We start from the raw sequence: 14699 nt of genomic DNA, 5'->3' as shown, positions 1-14699 counted from the left end.
TGCGCATCCCGACGCCAGCTGCCGAGCCAGCCCGTTCCGCAGCGGGACGGACAGGGAGGGGGGACCGGCTCCCCATGGGATGTGCTGCACCTGGCACTGCGGCGTCTGGGCGGGCGGCGAGGCGGGAAGAGGAGGAACGCAGTTAACCCTGGATGGCGAACACGGCTGGTGCTGGAGACAAGGCGTGAGCTCACCGCCGCGTTCCCTCAGCGGTACATACACTGCCTGTATTCAGAGGCTGATTTTGTTAAGTCCTAATTACACACGCGCTAATTCCTGTACTGCGAGTTAGGGTGGTCTATTGGAATGACACAGAGGAAAAGAGATTAACTGAAATGTAATCTTTCCCTTCAGAGCTAAAGGCATAAGGGGGGTGGGGGAACGCGATACTGGTTTTCAGTACACAGAGGGGAAAAAAAAAAAAAAGCTCCAATCCCCTAATCCTCTGCTGTAGCATTTGACTGCTGCCAGGAGTATAAAATCACTATCACATAATTTCTCTTCCAATGGAAGAAGCAGGCAGCAGTGTGTAATATGCCACAAGTGGGACACGTTCCTCAGTTCAGAGCAGCACATAATCATATTATGCAACACCTTCTTACATTGCCGAAATGCCTTGCATAGGAAGAGGCCTAGAAAACCAGTGGTACAGGAGGCATCAGCGGGAAACTGGTTATATATAAACCTTCACTTCTTTGTTTCAGTAAGCGAGATCACAGTGGGTTTATTCAAAGAAACATAATGTAGTTAAGCTGGAGGAATTGCTGAACTCGTACTGTCTGCCAGAAAGAAAGATGCATGTATGGCATAAATAGAATGGGATTTTTTTTTTTATCTTTCAGTCCATTAAAGTTGTAAGTATTTGCTGTGGTGTAGATTGTTAGCTTGGGTCTAGGAATAAACTGTGGTGCCTTTCAACCACCTGACAGCCAAGAGACTAACACAAAAGCTGGATTATGTTAAATCAGGCTACAGCATTCACTATGAAGAGTTACACACAAGCCAGGAAACTTGATCCTGACTGATGGTGGTATTACCTGCACGTAAAACAGTGAGGTTTGCTATCATGTAGATGCAGAACAACCACTGCCAAAATCTCCTCTCTCTGATGGAAAAATTGTTGTTTAAATCAGCATACCTATTGTTTGCTTACCAAAATCCTGCACACACAAGGAAGGAACATTACATTTCAAATCCAAGCCTTGTTTAAGGGTTGGGTTACTGTCATCACCTCAGGTTAAGCAGAAACGAGGTACAAAAGCTTACTAAGAAACCACAAAACTAATTTTCTTTCTGAAAAGTGTCAAGAGTACTGGCCTGAGGTTTCTTTGGAAAATGTTTTCTAATTTTAGTCTCACTCCCTACTTTCTAGTGTACAAAACCTTAGCTGTAATGGAGGCTGGACAAAATGGCACCCAAAGGAATAATATTTTCGTCAGTAGTTTGGTGAAAAGTGTCTGCAGCGACTTTAGAACAAAAGCCTGCGTACTCCACCCCTATCCCAAGTATCTGTTACGTGCCCTACTTTAGCTTACCCAAATTCCAACTTCGTGCCACAAATAGATCCAGTGGCACCAAAGGCCCCAGTATGTCTCATTTCAGTATTAAAGCTAACAAATGCTAAGTTCTGTTGCCCATTACTATTTCAGGATAGCCTTTTTTCCTATTACAAGGATTAATTATCCTCACCTCCAAACGTATAGCTTTGCAGGTGCTTATCATGCCCTCATGTTCTCTTCTCAGTGTTTACTGAAAGGAGCCCTGCACATAATCATTTGGAGTTCCACAATTACACTTTTACTAAGGTGAATGCAAAAATTACATGAGAAGGATAACCCAAGCATGCCTGATGACTTAGCCTGGTGTCTCAAGTGAGTATTCCTGCCACATTAGTTTTCTGCTACAAAGCAAATAAATAAGGTCAACATGACCCTTTATTTTGAGTCAAGAAGAAAGCAAAACCTTTTCAAAGTTTTCTGCCTTTAAAGAGGTTGACTATTGCCTCTTAGAGTATTTTGCATAATAGCATTGAAACAAAAGTAATGTAAGCATGAAATAAACTTGTAGTTGCCCCATTTTAGGTATGCCAATATATCACAAGGCAAAGCTATGCTGGAAGAAATGCAAACTGATTAGAAAAACTAGGTCTCAAATGCCAGGAGGGAAGATACTAAATGCTCTCCATCTGAGAAACTCGGTCTCCCATACTTTCCCTGGCAGGTACCCCAGTCACTAGATTATTGGTTGAGTAGAAGTGTTTGGCCATATGTAAGATAAAAATATTTTTATATGCAACTCAAAATCCTTTAATAGGTACCTTCCAAACAATTTTGGAATGAGTACCTCAAGAGAAATAGGTAATGAAATGCCCAGTTACCTCACCCTGACTTGAAATATGGGGCAGCTGGCTTGGATCCATTGAGATCATGATGGTGGTTAAATTCAGAAAACTAACTTTGCTTGGTTGGATAGATAAAAGGAGTATTTTTGAGTTTAAGTGTATCTAGTCCCAGGTGACAGCTGGTCAGGTCTTTTCAAAACAGCAGTTTTGAGCTTAAGTACACACTTTAGATTTGATAAATCCTTTCAGTTACTCTTCAGTTAAGTCTACCCTCACCAGTTCTTCTCTGAAGTGTGGAAATAGATTGTGGGGTGCCACTATACAAGCTCTTAAACAAGAAACTAAGATACTGAATGATTCTTCTGTGCACCATAGTAAATTTTTCCTCTCTGTGAGCAAGTGGTAACTCCCTCTGTATCTTTCTCCAAATAATTTTTTCTTACTTCTCAAAGTCATAGATTTTAAAAGCATATAATTTGGTATTTGTAGTCATACTGTCATTCGTTCTGTTAACAACCTGTAAGGCTGCAACAGGGAAATCTTTTTACGAAGGATAAACTACTTCAGCAGAGTTTACAATATGGTATTTTAAAGCCCCCACCTTCAAACTAGTAAACAGACTCCTGTGTCTGTACCACCAGACTTCTGAAACAGGATGAACTGAGATTATCCCAAGAGAATTATCTGCAAAGTAGCTTTATCAAGCTCCAAAGTCATCAGTATGATTAATGCCACTCCAAAGTGAGCATAGTTTGGTTTTGGTTGGTTTGGGAGGGGTTTGTTTCTTTTGGTTTTGTGTTTTGTTTTGTTTTTTTTTTTTTTTGTTGTTTTTTTGTTTTTTTTTTGTTTTTGTTTGGTTTTTTTTGTGTTTTTGTTGTTTTTTTTTTTTAATTCATAACTATGCAGGAACAGATTTTGTGAGAAATCACAGAACTGACGTCTGTTGTCTTGAAACAAAGCTTTTCAGACCTGCTGTCTCAAAAGCTATGGTAGATACTTCCTGTGTATGCACACATGTGTTTCCTCATACATTTAATTTGTCTCTTAAGGTCACCAAGACCCTAGTGTGTCCTGTGAGGATTTTTCCTCTTCTATGTTAATTTCCAAGATTATTGCTTAATATCCAAAGTTACCAAAGTGTGCCACATGCTATGACAAAGTCTCAGCAGACTTTGTCTGCTTAATTTCAGAGTTTTATAGGTATTAATTATTTGAAGAAAGCTTTCAAGAGTTAAAAGCCTAAGTGAACACTTCATCAGCTAATAAGTAATAGAAAGAAGGAAAGAAGACTTGAAATTTGTTGAAAACTGGTTGTTGAAATCCAATTTGTGCTTCCTCACTGCCATTCACTGACTCGTTTACGCTCAGAGCTTTCCTCCAGTTCATTACTTTCCTCCCACCCCTTGCAACGTGAAGATTTGCTCACCTGTGAAAAACACCAGAGGTAAATTAAGCTATGCTAATCCAGATATTCTGTGCTGAGATGTTACAGAGCTTTATACCTAAGGACAAGGACTGAGACACGATATAGTCTAGTCTGCACTAGCAAATTAGATGGGGTGCAATACAAATGAATCACAAGCTATTTTCCCCTACCCTTCAGCATATGCAGCTGAAAGGTAACTATTTAAGTCGTGCTTAGGTACTTCTTTTAGGTAGTTTCAAAGAGTACCTGAGCAGCAAGTCTCCTCATCAGTCACCACAACATACTGATAACTAGACTACTCCCTATAAATATAGGTGAATTGTAATTTCTGTTCAAGGACTGTTTTTTGCCAAACAGAATACTGTGTTTTTCTTAACACAAGAGGGAGCCATTTAAACTCTTGTTATTAAAGAAGCAGTTTAAAAAAATGAAGACAAAATAAATACCTGAATACACAACTGGCCCCTTTTATGTCCTTTCAACATAACTCCTTTAAAAGTAGACATCTATTTCTGAACCCTAGATAATTTAATCTTATTCTAAATAAACCCAGTGTATGTAGCAATTACTGGATTTTTCTGTGTGCAGCTATCACATTGGGGACGTACAGAATGCAGTGTGGCACAAATGCAGTGAAATTATGCTATTTTTAAATAGTTTTAACACTGCAGTTTAGTCAAGGTTCTTAGTGAATTGCTTTACAAAACTGGCAGCCTTGTTCTCGGGTTAAGCCTCAAAAATCCTCAGATCACACAGAGCCTCTGTTCCTTGGGTTATTAGTTTTTGTAGGGCAGCTCCATGTTTTCAGGTTCAGAGAAGGACACATCCTCCCTTTCATCAGAATAAAGATGAACAGGAAATCTGGACACCTTTCAATGTCAAAGACAAGAGTTACCTCCAGGGAGGTTGGAATTGAGCAGTGCTGCAAGCCGACTGCAAAGACACACAGTGCCTCTGCTGACTCATCACCTCACTGCTGCCTGTGCTGACAGGTTGTCCTGGATCCCTGCCAGCTCCCCTTGCAATTCTGCAAGGTAGGCTATATATATATATATCAGGGTAAAGAAAAGAATGCAGTGGGAGGAGGAGGAAAAAAAGTCATATAACTGGAAGAAAACTGATCAGGATACTGCAGGACATATTTCCCGAGACATCCTGGAGGCTTCAGGATACTTCATATTGTGAATGTTTAAAATGGAATGAGTGAGGATACACAGTAGTCTTTACGTGAAGGAGTTGGAGTTAAATACTAGCATTTTAGTATGGAAATTAATATTATTTTGGCATCAATTCAGTGAGCATCGCAAAAACTGCTCCTGACAAGAGTGTAAACTCACAGCTGGTACTGCTTTAATCCAGCATTTGAACCACTATTTGTTTAGATCTGGCAGCTAGCAGTAGATTATGATTTTAAGGTGGCGGTAGTATTTTACTGCAAGCCAAACTCTTTCTTTCTGTTCCATTTTGAACATAGGGAAACCGTTCTGATCCCATTTTATGAGTGCTTGAAACACAGAACATCTATGCTATCCTGCATTTAAATTACGTGTTAGTCCTGTGGTTGTACAGAACTGCAACTTAAGTAGGACCATTTGCCCTACCTACCAGTTAAGTTTTACAGATAGCCATAGACATAATTTTATAAGTTGCCTAGTTTACTTGGAAGCACAGCTCTGTATGTTCAAAGCATAGTGAAGCACAGTTCGTCTGAATGATGAGTTTTCCTGTAAGAATCTACTCCTATAAAGGGCTCCTAATGTGAATACCTATCCAAAACAATGTTTTCCCTAGTGAAAGGAGAACCATTGAGTTAGTAAGGCTAATCCAATTTTATTTCTGGTAGGATAGTTGAGTCAGGATTCACTGATCCAGGCAATATAGGTTTTTCTTTATAGAAAATAAAGGCAAATTTTCTTTTCGGTTATGGTTTTTTGTCATATATGGGTGTTCTGCTTCTCTTCATCTGCAACTTTTCACCTTAAACTCTGCCCTGCATATGTACACAATACAGCACACAGCTAAGGAAGACAAAAAGGTGTAAAGTCAAATGGATACCCCTGGAGGCAATAAATGACAAAGTAAAGTTTTGGGTCTGATACATAAAAATAAAAGTAGTCTAACAGCAAGTTATTTTAATCAATGATTACTTAGTAGATATCCCCTTATGAAGTTTAACATTTTTAACACGCAAGAAGAATCACTTGATAAACATGCTTACCAGTGAGAGAAACCCTGCATATGTTGCTTTACAATTAGTAACTTCTAAGACTGACATGTCTTTCATATTATATTTGTACACAATACCTCCTGGTCTTCAATGTCAGAACCCTGTTTTTGTGGGACAGTTTCCTAGCATCCAGAACAATTCACATTCTGCTATCACTAGATATTAGGGTGACAATCAATACAAATAGTGAAATAATATGCATCCACTAAGTGTTGACTGATGATGTTAACATTTCATCTAGTACATATGCTTTGGTTTCCTCCCCCAACAAGTAATGGGGTGAGGGGGTGGAAAATTTTGGCTCTGAGTCATTTTGGCTGGGCCAGAGTGAGTCAGGCACTCAGCAGCTCAGTTGGGAGAATTGATCATATTCCTATTATCTGAGAGAGACAGAGAATTGCTGGCTATAACTTACTGACAGGCAGGATTCTTTAGAAGCAAGGGTAAATCCAGGTTTGTATTTAACATCCTGAGAGGCAGTAGTCTAGATTTTCTGATAAACCACTTGCAAATCAAAACTTTTTTAGCCATTACAGCTGTGAAAGTCCCTAAATCTGAGGATTTAGTATATGGTCTAGGGTGAACAATCCAATTATCTTTAGCAACTTCTGTAAGAAACCTTTCTTCTTGCATTTTTCTGGGCACCCTGACAACCACAAAACATTAAAAGGAGCGGGTTTAGCGTAAATCTTAGAGACAGTGCTAAAGTATAACATTAACTTTGGACTTGTGTTCATATTTAGGGCTTTTCCACTCCATATGGCTCTAGTGTAGCAGTACACTAAAATTCTGCTAGCTAGTAACAGAACCAACCCCACGTGTTCTCACCACGCCATTCCGAGCTAACAGCCCCAGTGCCTAGAGCTGTGTAGCATTAGCACAGTTTGTTCCCAAATAAGTTACCATTCTGCCTCTAAGCGTGACTAATTAATTCAGGTGCAGCACTGGGCTGACACATCTTTCCTGTTTCCAATCTGGAACCAGTCAGGTATGATTGCCTGTGATTGCTATGCCGTATCACTGCACAATATGGGGAGCACTGACAAAATACCCAACTCTCTTATCTGTGATCCTGTTTTCCATTCATCTGCCTTGTTGCTATAAGCTACCATAAACAAGTGTTACAGGAAGGAAATACATCTAAAGCCCCCGCCCATGGTTCTAGCATATCCAATTACAATAGCACTGTCTAAGGCAGACTTATGCCCAAGTATTGGGAAACAACTATTCTCTGATTGGGATGGTAGTGGGAGAAGGGGGAGCCTGGCATTCCCTCTTGATGCAGACCTTCTGCAGTCTTGGGCTTTCTGCTTCTTTCACATTAAAGCTGAATCTGCCCTTAGTGCAGTAATCCAATTAGGACAGACTCCACTAGGAAGCTGCAAATACAGTTATGTCCGAAAGACCAGGCCTTTCATGCTACAGAAAGAGTCTGACACACTTCCTAAGCTTCAAGGAACCAACTTAATAGCCCCAAAAAGTAATGAATACTTCTTTTGCTATAAGGTTTTGTCTTTAGCATCATCACTGTTACCTGTTTTGGTAAATTTTGTAAATTTAAGTGTTGTCTTTTTGAGATATACTACTTTTCACAAGCTACAAATGCCCACAGCTCTTAGGGATTAAGAATATTCATGAGTATACTGAAAATACATTTCATCACCTCCTCGTAGTAGTCTGCCAGCTTCATATGCCACTAACTTAGTTACCAGCATTGTACAAACTTTAAGCACTTTTTTTCATAGTATGTTGACAAAAAATACGTAATCTTTGCCTCTTTCTTGAGAGCTGATATGGCACCCTTCCTAGAGACTCCCACGGTAAGTTATTAGTACCAGCTAGCCAAGGTGTCTTTAAAGAAAATATCAACCCCCCCTCAAAGAAAAACCCATAACATCCCAAAACAAGAGAAAAACCTTGAAAAACAGTCCCCAACTAACAACAAAAAAACTCCACCAAAACCAAACAAGCACTACCACACAAAAAGTCAAAATCATAAAGAGTCTCATCCAGGAATTAGATAAATGCAAGCCTCCACATCCAGAGAGATCAGTTTTGCAGTTTAGAAGCCAACAACTGTCTTAAGTTTATCAACACTTTTTTCAACAAAAAGCAGAAGAATATTCATGTTGCATTAGTGAAAAATTACAGGACAGTATCTCTTCATCCCCTTTGCTTATTATTTTGTATTTATACAAGACAATTATTTGATAATTAACCTGTTCTATTTTAAAAATACATTCTAAGCTTAAAAACTATATATAAGATGCTTCAGTGCACAAACAATTTTACTTTATGTTGAGAGCCAAATTGCTACAGTTCAGCTGCCTAACCCAGATCTTACCAGTCAGCTCCCTCACACTTTTGGTATATATTGTCTTTTTACATACTTTGTCTTAAGACAACCTAGCTAGTACCTCTGGTAGTCAGCAGTTGTTGCTTTCTCAGCAAAAAGATAAATACACCAACTATCATAAGACAAGCTCTCTATTCTTCTACTGTTCTGAGAGCAAAAGGGAATAAACCCCTCCTATTAAATTACACATGCCAGCAGATTAAGAAAACAAACAACTCCGAATGAAGATTCTTACCATTGCAGGGCACACAAAAAAAAAAAATCCAAAGTACAATCAAAAGCTGTGATCTTATAAAAAAAGCTATCTGACTTCCTCCTGCCAGGCTTTGTCTCTTTTATAGTGTGATCGCACCAAGGTATCAGCATTTGCTGATAGATTGCAGAGTCTCAGCTGTACCTGCTTCCTGGCCATTTAACCCCGCCTTTCTGGTCCCAGATTTCAGCAGATGTAATTGCAAAAGAAAGGAGGTTTAAGGTTTTGGATTGTTTAGCAGGACATAGCTTAAAGAATTTGTAATGCCCTCCAAAACACACTATAACTCACCACAGCTGCTTTTCTCCTGCATAATTTCCTTATTTTTCTCTTATTTGTTCCATTTTTATTTTGCTTACCTCCTCTCCTATTTGTTGCCTACCTGAAGAAATAACAGATGCAAAATTTCATCTGAACAAGAAAAGGAGGAAGCTAGGCAGGGACCTCATAATAGAAAATGCAGTCATTTATATGGCAGTAGCAAGTCTTTTTTTTTGTTTTGTCACAGTGACAAGGACAAGGCTGGTTTAAAAGAATAGCAAGACTTCTTATATTGATTCTACCATTCAAATAATTCTGTGTAACTACAGGGATCTAATTAAGGAAAAGTGAAATACTAAAGAGCAGCAAACAGGGGATGGATGTTGCAAAAAGAACTTGTGGAAACTCTTGTTGAATTACTGCTAGTTGTGCTTTCACTATAATTGGACCATGGTGCATTTATAGTAAAGAAAAAAATCTTAGATATTAAAAATACATTCTGAACCCCACTCCTTTTTAATGCAAACTTTTTGAAGTCTCAGTGTCTTCAGAGTGTCACCAACCCATTTAACACCCAAATGCACCATTTAAACACTATTTATTTTTTCAAATTGGTATCTATTAGGTGCTCAGTTTCTGCTGTTGGTTGTGTGTATGTTGAAGTCCACACAATGTTGTAAGACCTCTCAGAAAGATACGTTGAGTTGTGATAGTTAATTCTAACATATTTCAAGATGTCATATTATACTTTACTGCATGTGAGTGTCATATCAGTAATTATTTTAATTGACTAAGAAAGAATGTAGGCACTTGTATTTTTAGGAGCTTTTAGCAAGACCTATCTTTCAGTTGTATAAAGTCCTGTGGCTTTTGGCTGACCAGCTAGCATTAAGCCATTGAATGAAATAGGCTACAGTTTTTGTCAAATACCATGGTTATATGTAATTGTTGAATAACATTGCAAAAACCCCATAGAAAAGCATTTGCTGTCCATGTCTTAAAGAAAAGGTCAACAGTATTTTTTTCATAGAATCACAGAATGGTTTAGGTTGGAAGGGATCTTCAAGATCATCTGGTTCCAACTCGCCTGTCTTGGGCAGAGACACCCTCCTCCTGGACCAGGTCACTCAAAGCCTTGTACAATTGGGCCCTTAACACTTCCAGGGATGGAGCATCCACAACATCTCTGGGCAACCTGTTCCAGTGCCTCACCACCCTCACAGTAAAGAGTTTCTTCATAATATCTAATCTAAACCTACCCTCTGTCCATTTGAAGCCATTCCCTGTTGTCCTATCGCTACATACCCTTGTAAAAAGTCCCTCTCCAGTTCTCTTGTAGGTCCCCTTTAGGTACTGGAAGGTGGCTCTAAGTTCTCCTTGGAATCTTCTCTAAGCTAAACAACCCCAACTCTCTCAGCCTGTCTTTGTTGGAGAGGCACTCCAGCTTTCTGATCATCTTCATTGACCTCCTCTGGACTTGCTCCAACAGGTCCATGTCCTTCTTATGTTGGGCCCCCCAGAGCTGGATGCAGTACTCCAGGTGGTGTTTCACAAGAACCAAGCAGAGGGGGAGAATTCCCTCCCTCAACCTACTGTCCACAATTCTTTTGATGCAGCCTAGAACGTGGTTGGCTTTCTGGGCTGCAAATACACGTTACCAGGTCATGTCAAGCTTCTCATCCACCAATACTCCCAAGTCGTTCTCCTCAGGGCTGCTCTCAATCCATCCTTGCCCAGCCTGTACTTGTGCTTGGGATTGCCCCAACCCAGATGCAGGACCTTGCACTTGGACTTGTTGAACTTCATGAGGCTCTCATGGGCTCACATCTCAAGCCTGTCAAGGTCCCTCCGGATGGCATCCCTTCTCTCCAGCATGTTGATCACACCACACAGCTTAATGTCTTCAGCAAACTTGCCGAGGGTGCACTCAGTCCCACTGTCCATGCCACTGACAAAGATGTTAAAATGTCACCTGTCTCCATACCAACCCCTGAGGAACACTGCTCGTCACTGGTCTCAACTTTGACTTAGAGATGTTAACCACAACTCTTTCGGTGTGACCATCCAGCCAATTCCTTATCCAGCGAGTGGTCCATCCATCAGATCCATGTCTCTCCAGTTTAGAGACAAGGATGTCTTGTAGGACAGATGATGTCAGTTGCTTTTCTCTTATCCACCAATGCTGTAACCCTGGCCACCAAATTTGTCAGGCACCATTTGCCCTTAATGAAGTGATGTTGGCTGTTACTGATCACTTCCTTATTTTCCACGTGCCTTAGCATATTTCCGGAAGGATCTGCTCTGTGATCTCTCTGAGTACAGAGGTGAGACTGGCTGACCTGTAGTTCTCTGGGTCTTCCTTATTTCCCATTTTTGAAATAGGGATTATATTTCCTCTTTTCTACTCAGTGAAAACTTCACTTCTCATGAGGTCCCATGGACTTGTGCATCTTCAGGTTCGTTTGATGGTCTTGGGCCTGATCTTCTACAAGAGGGCAGTTCTTTATTCTCCCAGTCCCTGTCTTTGCAACTCAGGCAGTGTGGTTGGAGCGCTTTTCTTTCAAAGAGAAAGACTGGTCCAATGAGGCTAGTTTCCTAAGAAAAATTTGTTAATTATGCCCTCTTAATACTGTATAGACTTTTTACTAGAATAGTCCAAATTTTTATGAAAACATCAATTAGGTTGTTAACCGAGAATCCAAAGTAGAGTGATGGGGCTGAGAAGACTGCAATGTATTATTTGCTAAGTAAGTAAAACCGGCGGAGAACACAGAGATTTAGACTTGCAGTTTAGATGTGAGATGGAGGTAGAACAAATTACCTGCTTCAAGCTCATCTTTCTCGTTAAAGCTTTCAGCAGTTTCCCATTCTCTAGACCTCCCACCTTGTCCTGAGGGTGTCCTGGCTGCTAGAAGCTTTGTGGTACCTGGTGTAGTCCAGCACTCTCTGTGCGCAGTGATTCCTGATCAACAGGAAAATTCAAGATCTATGGACTGGGCACTTCCCAGAACGCTTGGCATTTCTATGAAGTTTCTTCCCGGTTTTTCTTTGAATTAAGCCCCATAAAGCAGGCAGACTCCAGTGCAGAGCAGGCTCCGTGCTCTCAGTTATGTGAGAGGTGACCATCTGTGAGAGGTGACCATCTGTGAGAGGCCTAAGAAAATGACATAAAATTTTGTTTATACTTTGTAACAAGGTGTTATTTAACTTTGCCATTGTCTTCTTTCATATTCACCATTAATATATTAGCTTTACTTTGTGATATGACTAATATATTTTTCCTCCTTTTCACCCCTCTCCAAAAGTAAGTCTTTACAACATTTAAGTTAACATTCTATGTAAAATAGTTTTTGAATTTACTTCATTTTTCAGGGAAAAAAAAGTTAAAAGTCCAGAATAAATCAAATAAGTCAGCAGAAACATAATTTGAAGAAGGTGGGATTATTACACAGTTATTATGGTGTGTACATACATCCGAAAACAGCTATAAAGCACAAGGGTCCATTGTCTTCATCCTGCAGCTGATGGCACACTCAGCATCATCTCAACAACTATACATTTAATATGATATTGGTAACAAGTGTTTTTTGTAGTATGAGGCAAAGCCCAAAATGTCAACAAAATGGACAGTTTTGTTGTGAGATACATTAGGAATTGAAATAATTTTAAAAAATCTCTGTTTTCATTTCTTTAAAATGAGGCATGGTTTTTTAACCACATGGCTGCTAACAGCAACAGGAGGCAAGCAGTTAAATTTCTATAAATCAGAAAGATTATTAACCTCTTACAGTTTCATCTTTTCTAAAGTAAATTAAATACTGTATGATATGGCTGCATTGCTGACTAATAATAGTACTTATCAGCAATTCTTAAATCAGTCTATTAGCACAAGAATAATTAGTGTCATAATTTTATTCTTCATTAATTAAATAAGCAATTTGTAGCTAATTGGTAATTCCTTGCATTTCTCAGAAATCCTTCTCCAGGATGGTGTTTTCTTTCTGCCCCTATGGTATTGCCTCTAATGGGATGCAGCACAGATGTTGAATGAGTCCACGCGCTTTTCCAAAAAGTAGATAATTGACATGGTGTCTGGCACTTTTTACATATGTGTGGTTGGTGCATGGGATCTTATTTCCATGTGATTAATTTATTTCCTCTCTCCTATTCAGTTCTGACAACATCTTTGGATTTCTCTGAAGAGTTCCACAAGTGGAAAGTGGATTTCACTTTGCAGGAGCCTTAATCCAGTGGAGAATACAACATGTTGGGAATCCCTTGTGAGTGTCCTGTCATAGTAGATAAAATAAGATGGCAAGTGAAATTTCATGGCATCTAACTTTGAACCAAAATGTGTCCTATCACTTTAAATGAATGGCTTTACTTGGGGTCAGTCGTAACCAAAGAAAGTTGTCATGGAAACCTTGATAGGATAATTATCCGGGCAGAGCAATAAGGCCCCAGAGACTGTGTAATCCGGTGGCCATTTATTCTGGAAGAGTTGGGCTTCTGTCTAGTAAAGGAGTATGATTTGGTTGATTAAAATAAATCTGCTCTTGTCTAGCAAAGGCAATTACTGCATGGCACTTCAATTTATTCACTGGTAAAAATATTCTAAAACTGTTTAGAGAAGCCCAAGTGTGGTCGCTAAAGAAGTTTTTGTTCCGGAACTTAATTTTGCTCCAAGTTCTCCTCCCTTCCACATTGTCCACACTCTTGCTGTAATTACCATGATCATGTTCTTTCCTGTTAGCTTGGTATCTCTGTATTACACTCCATTACATATTGTACACGTAACCAAAGTGCCAATTATACCACTTGAGATAAATATCATCCTGTACAAAAAGAATGTGCATAATTAGTCTTGTTCAATTTGTTCATTTCACAGTGTAAGTGCAAAGGGCTAAAATAATCACACGATTGTAGCTGAAAATGTTTAAAAAGTACTTGAAGTACTTCTGTGAAATAGATGATTGGAAAGCTTATTGAGTCCTCTGAGTCATACTATTTCAGTAATCCAGGAATCCAGAATTCAAGCTGCACGTGTGTCCTTTCATGTAGTTTTTGGAGCAGTTTCCTAATTCATCACCTTTTTATGTAGTTACCACCAGAGAAAGAAGACGAGAACTAAAAAAAATGGCGAAGTTGTTTGCAAAGTGGATTCTTGTACTCTGAATCTCTCCACGGTCGTGGCTTGCCCTTTAAAGTTATATGAGGTAGCCATTCAGAACAGTCCACTTATTTACACTGGCATCATGTTGGAGACAGTTGTGTCTTAGATTGTAGGCATCACTTGTAGGATGGTTAAAAATAAAATTGCAATTCAAACTGGCTCCCTCTGAGTTTCAAAACTGTCATGAAAGCAATCTGTTCGCACAGTACTGCTATACATCAGGACTGGATGCAGTCAGGATGTGAATAAGGGTGCTATTGAACAGCACAACACATCCTCTGTCATATGACATGGAGAGCACATCAATCTGTACAGAGCAAATGGGGTCGAGCTGGAACTGTAGCTCTTTTATGTGCCTCCTAGTAAGTATGTTCTTCCTTCTGAACTCAAAAATACTAAAAATATAGGTATATAAGGGCTTTCAAAAGAATGGACTCCTCTTTTTGGTCTTCAGAGCTAATGCATATGCAATTTTGGTCAAATATCTGCATGCAAGATGCACATCAATGGATCCAGTAAAATAGTTGGTACTCTGTAAGACTCCCTACATATCTTTCCTTTAAGCAGATATTAACTGAGTGAAAAAATCATGTATGAACAAAAAATACTAAAGTGGTGGATCAGTTTTGCACAGGTGAGGAAGAGTGAGGAGAGAGTCTCCG

At 39.4% G+C, this 14699-nt stretch overlaps 1 long non-coding RNA gene across 1 annotated transcript; it reads left to right on the top strand.

Annotated features, from left to right (window-relative positions):
* Window positions 1–27: 27 nt before the first annotated feature.
* Window positions 28–13849, top strand: LOC120323096. The gene is made up of 2 exons (XR_005563248.1): window positions 28–212; window positions 13037–13849. It is a non-coding gene; the product is annotated as an uncharacterized LOC120323096 (long non-coding RNA).
* The last annotated feature ends 850 nt before the right edge of the window (window positions 13850–14699 follow it).

This window comes from Pipra filicauda, unplaced genomic scaffold (genome assembly GCF_003945595.2).
Source record: "Pipra filicauda isolate LSUMZ 115617 unplaced genomic scaffold, ASM394559v2 scaffold196_size3971931_pilon, whole genome shotgun sequence".
In the NCBI taxonomy this organism is placed as follows: Eukaryota; Metazoa; Chordata; class Aves; order Passeriformes; family Pipridae; genus Pipra; species Pipra filicauda.
Note: the sequence above shows the minus strand (reverse complement) of the source record. Positions and strands in the feature narration are given on the sequence as shown.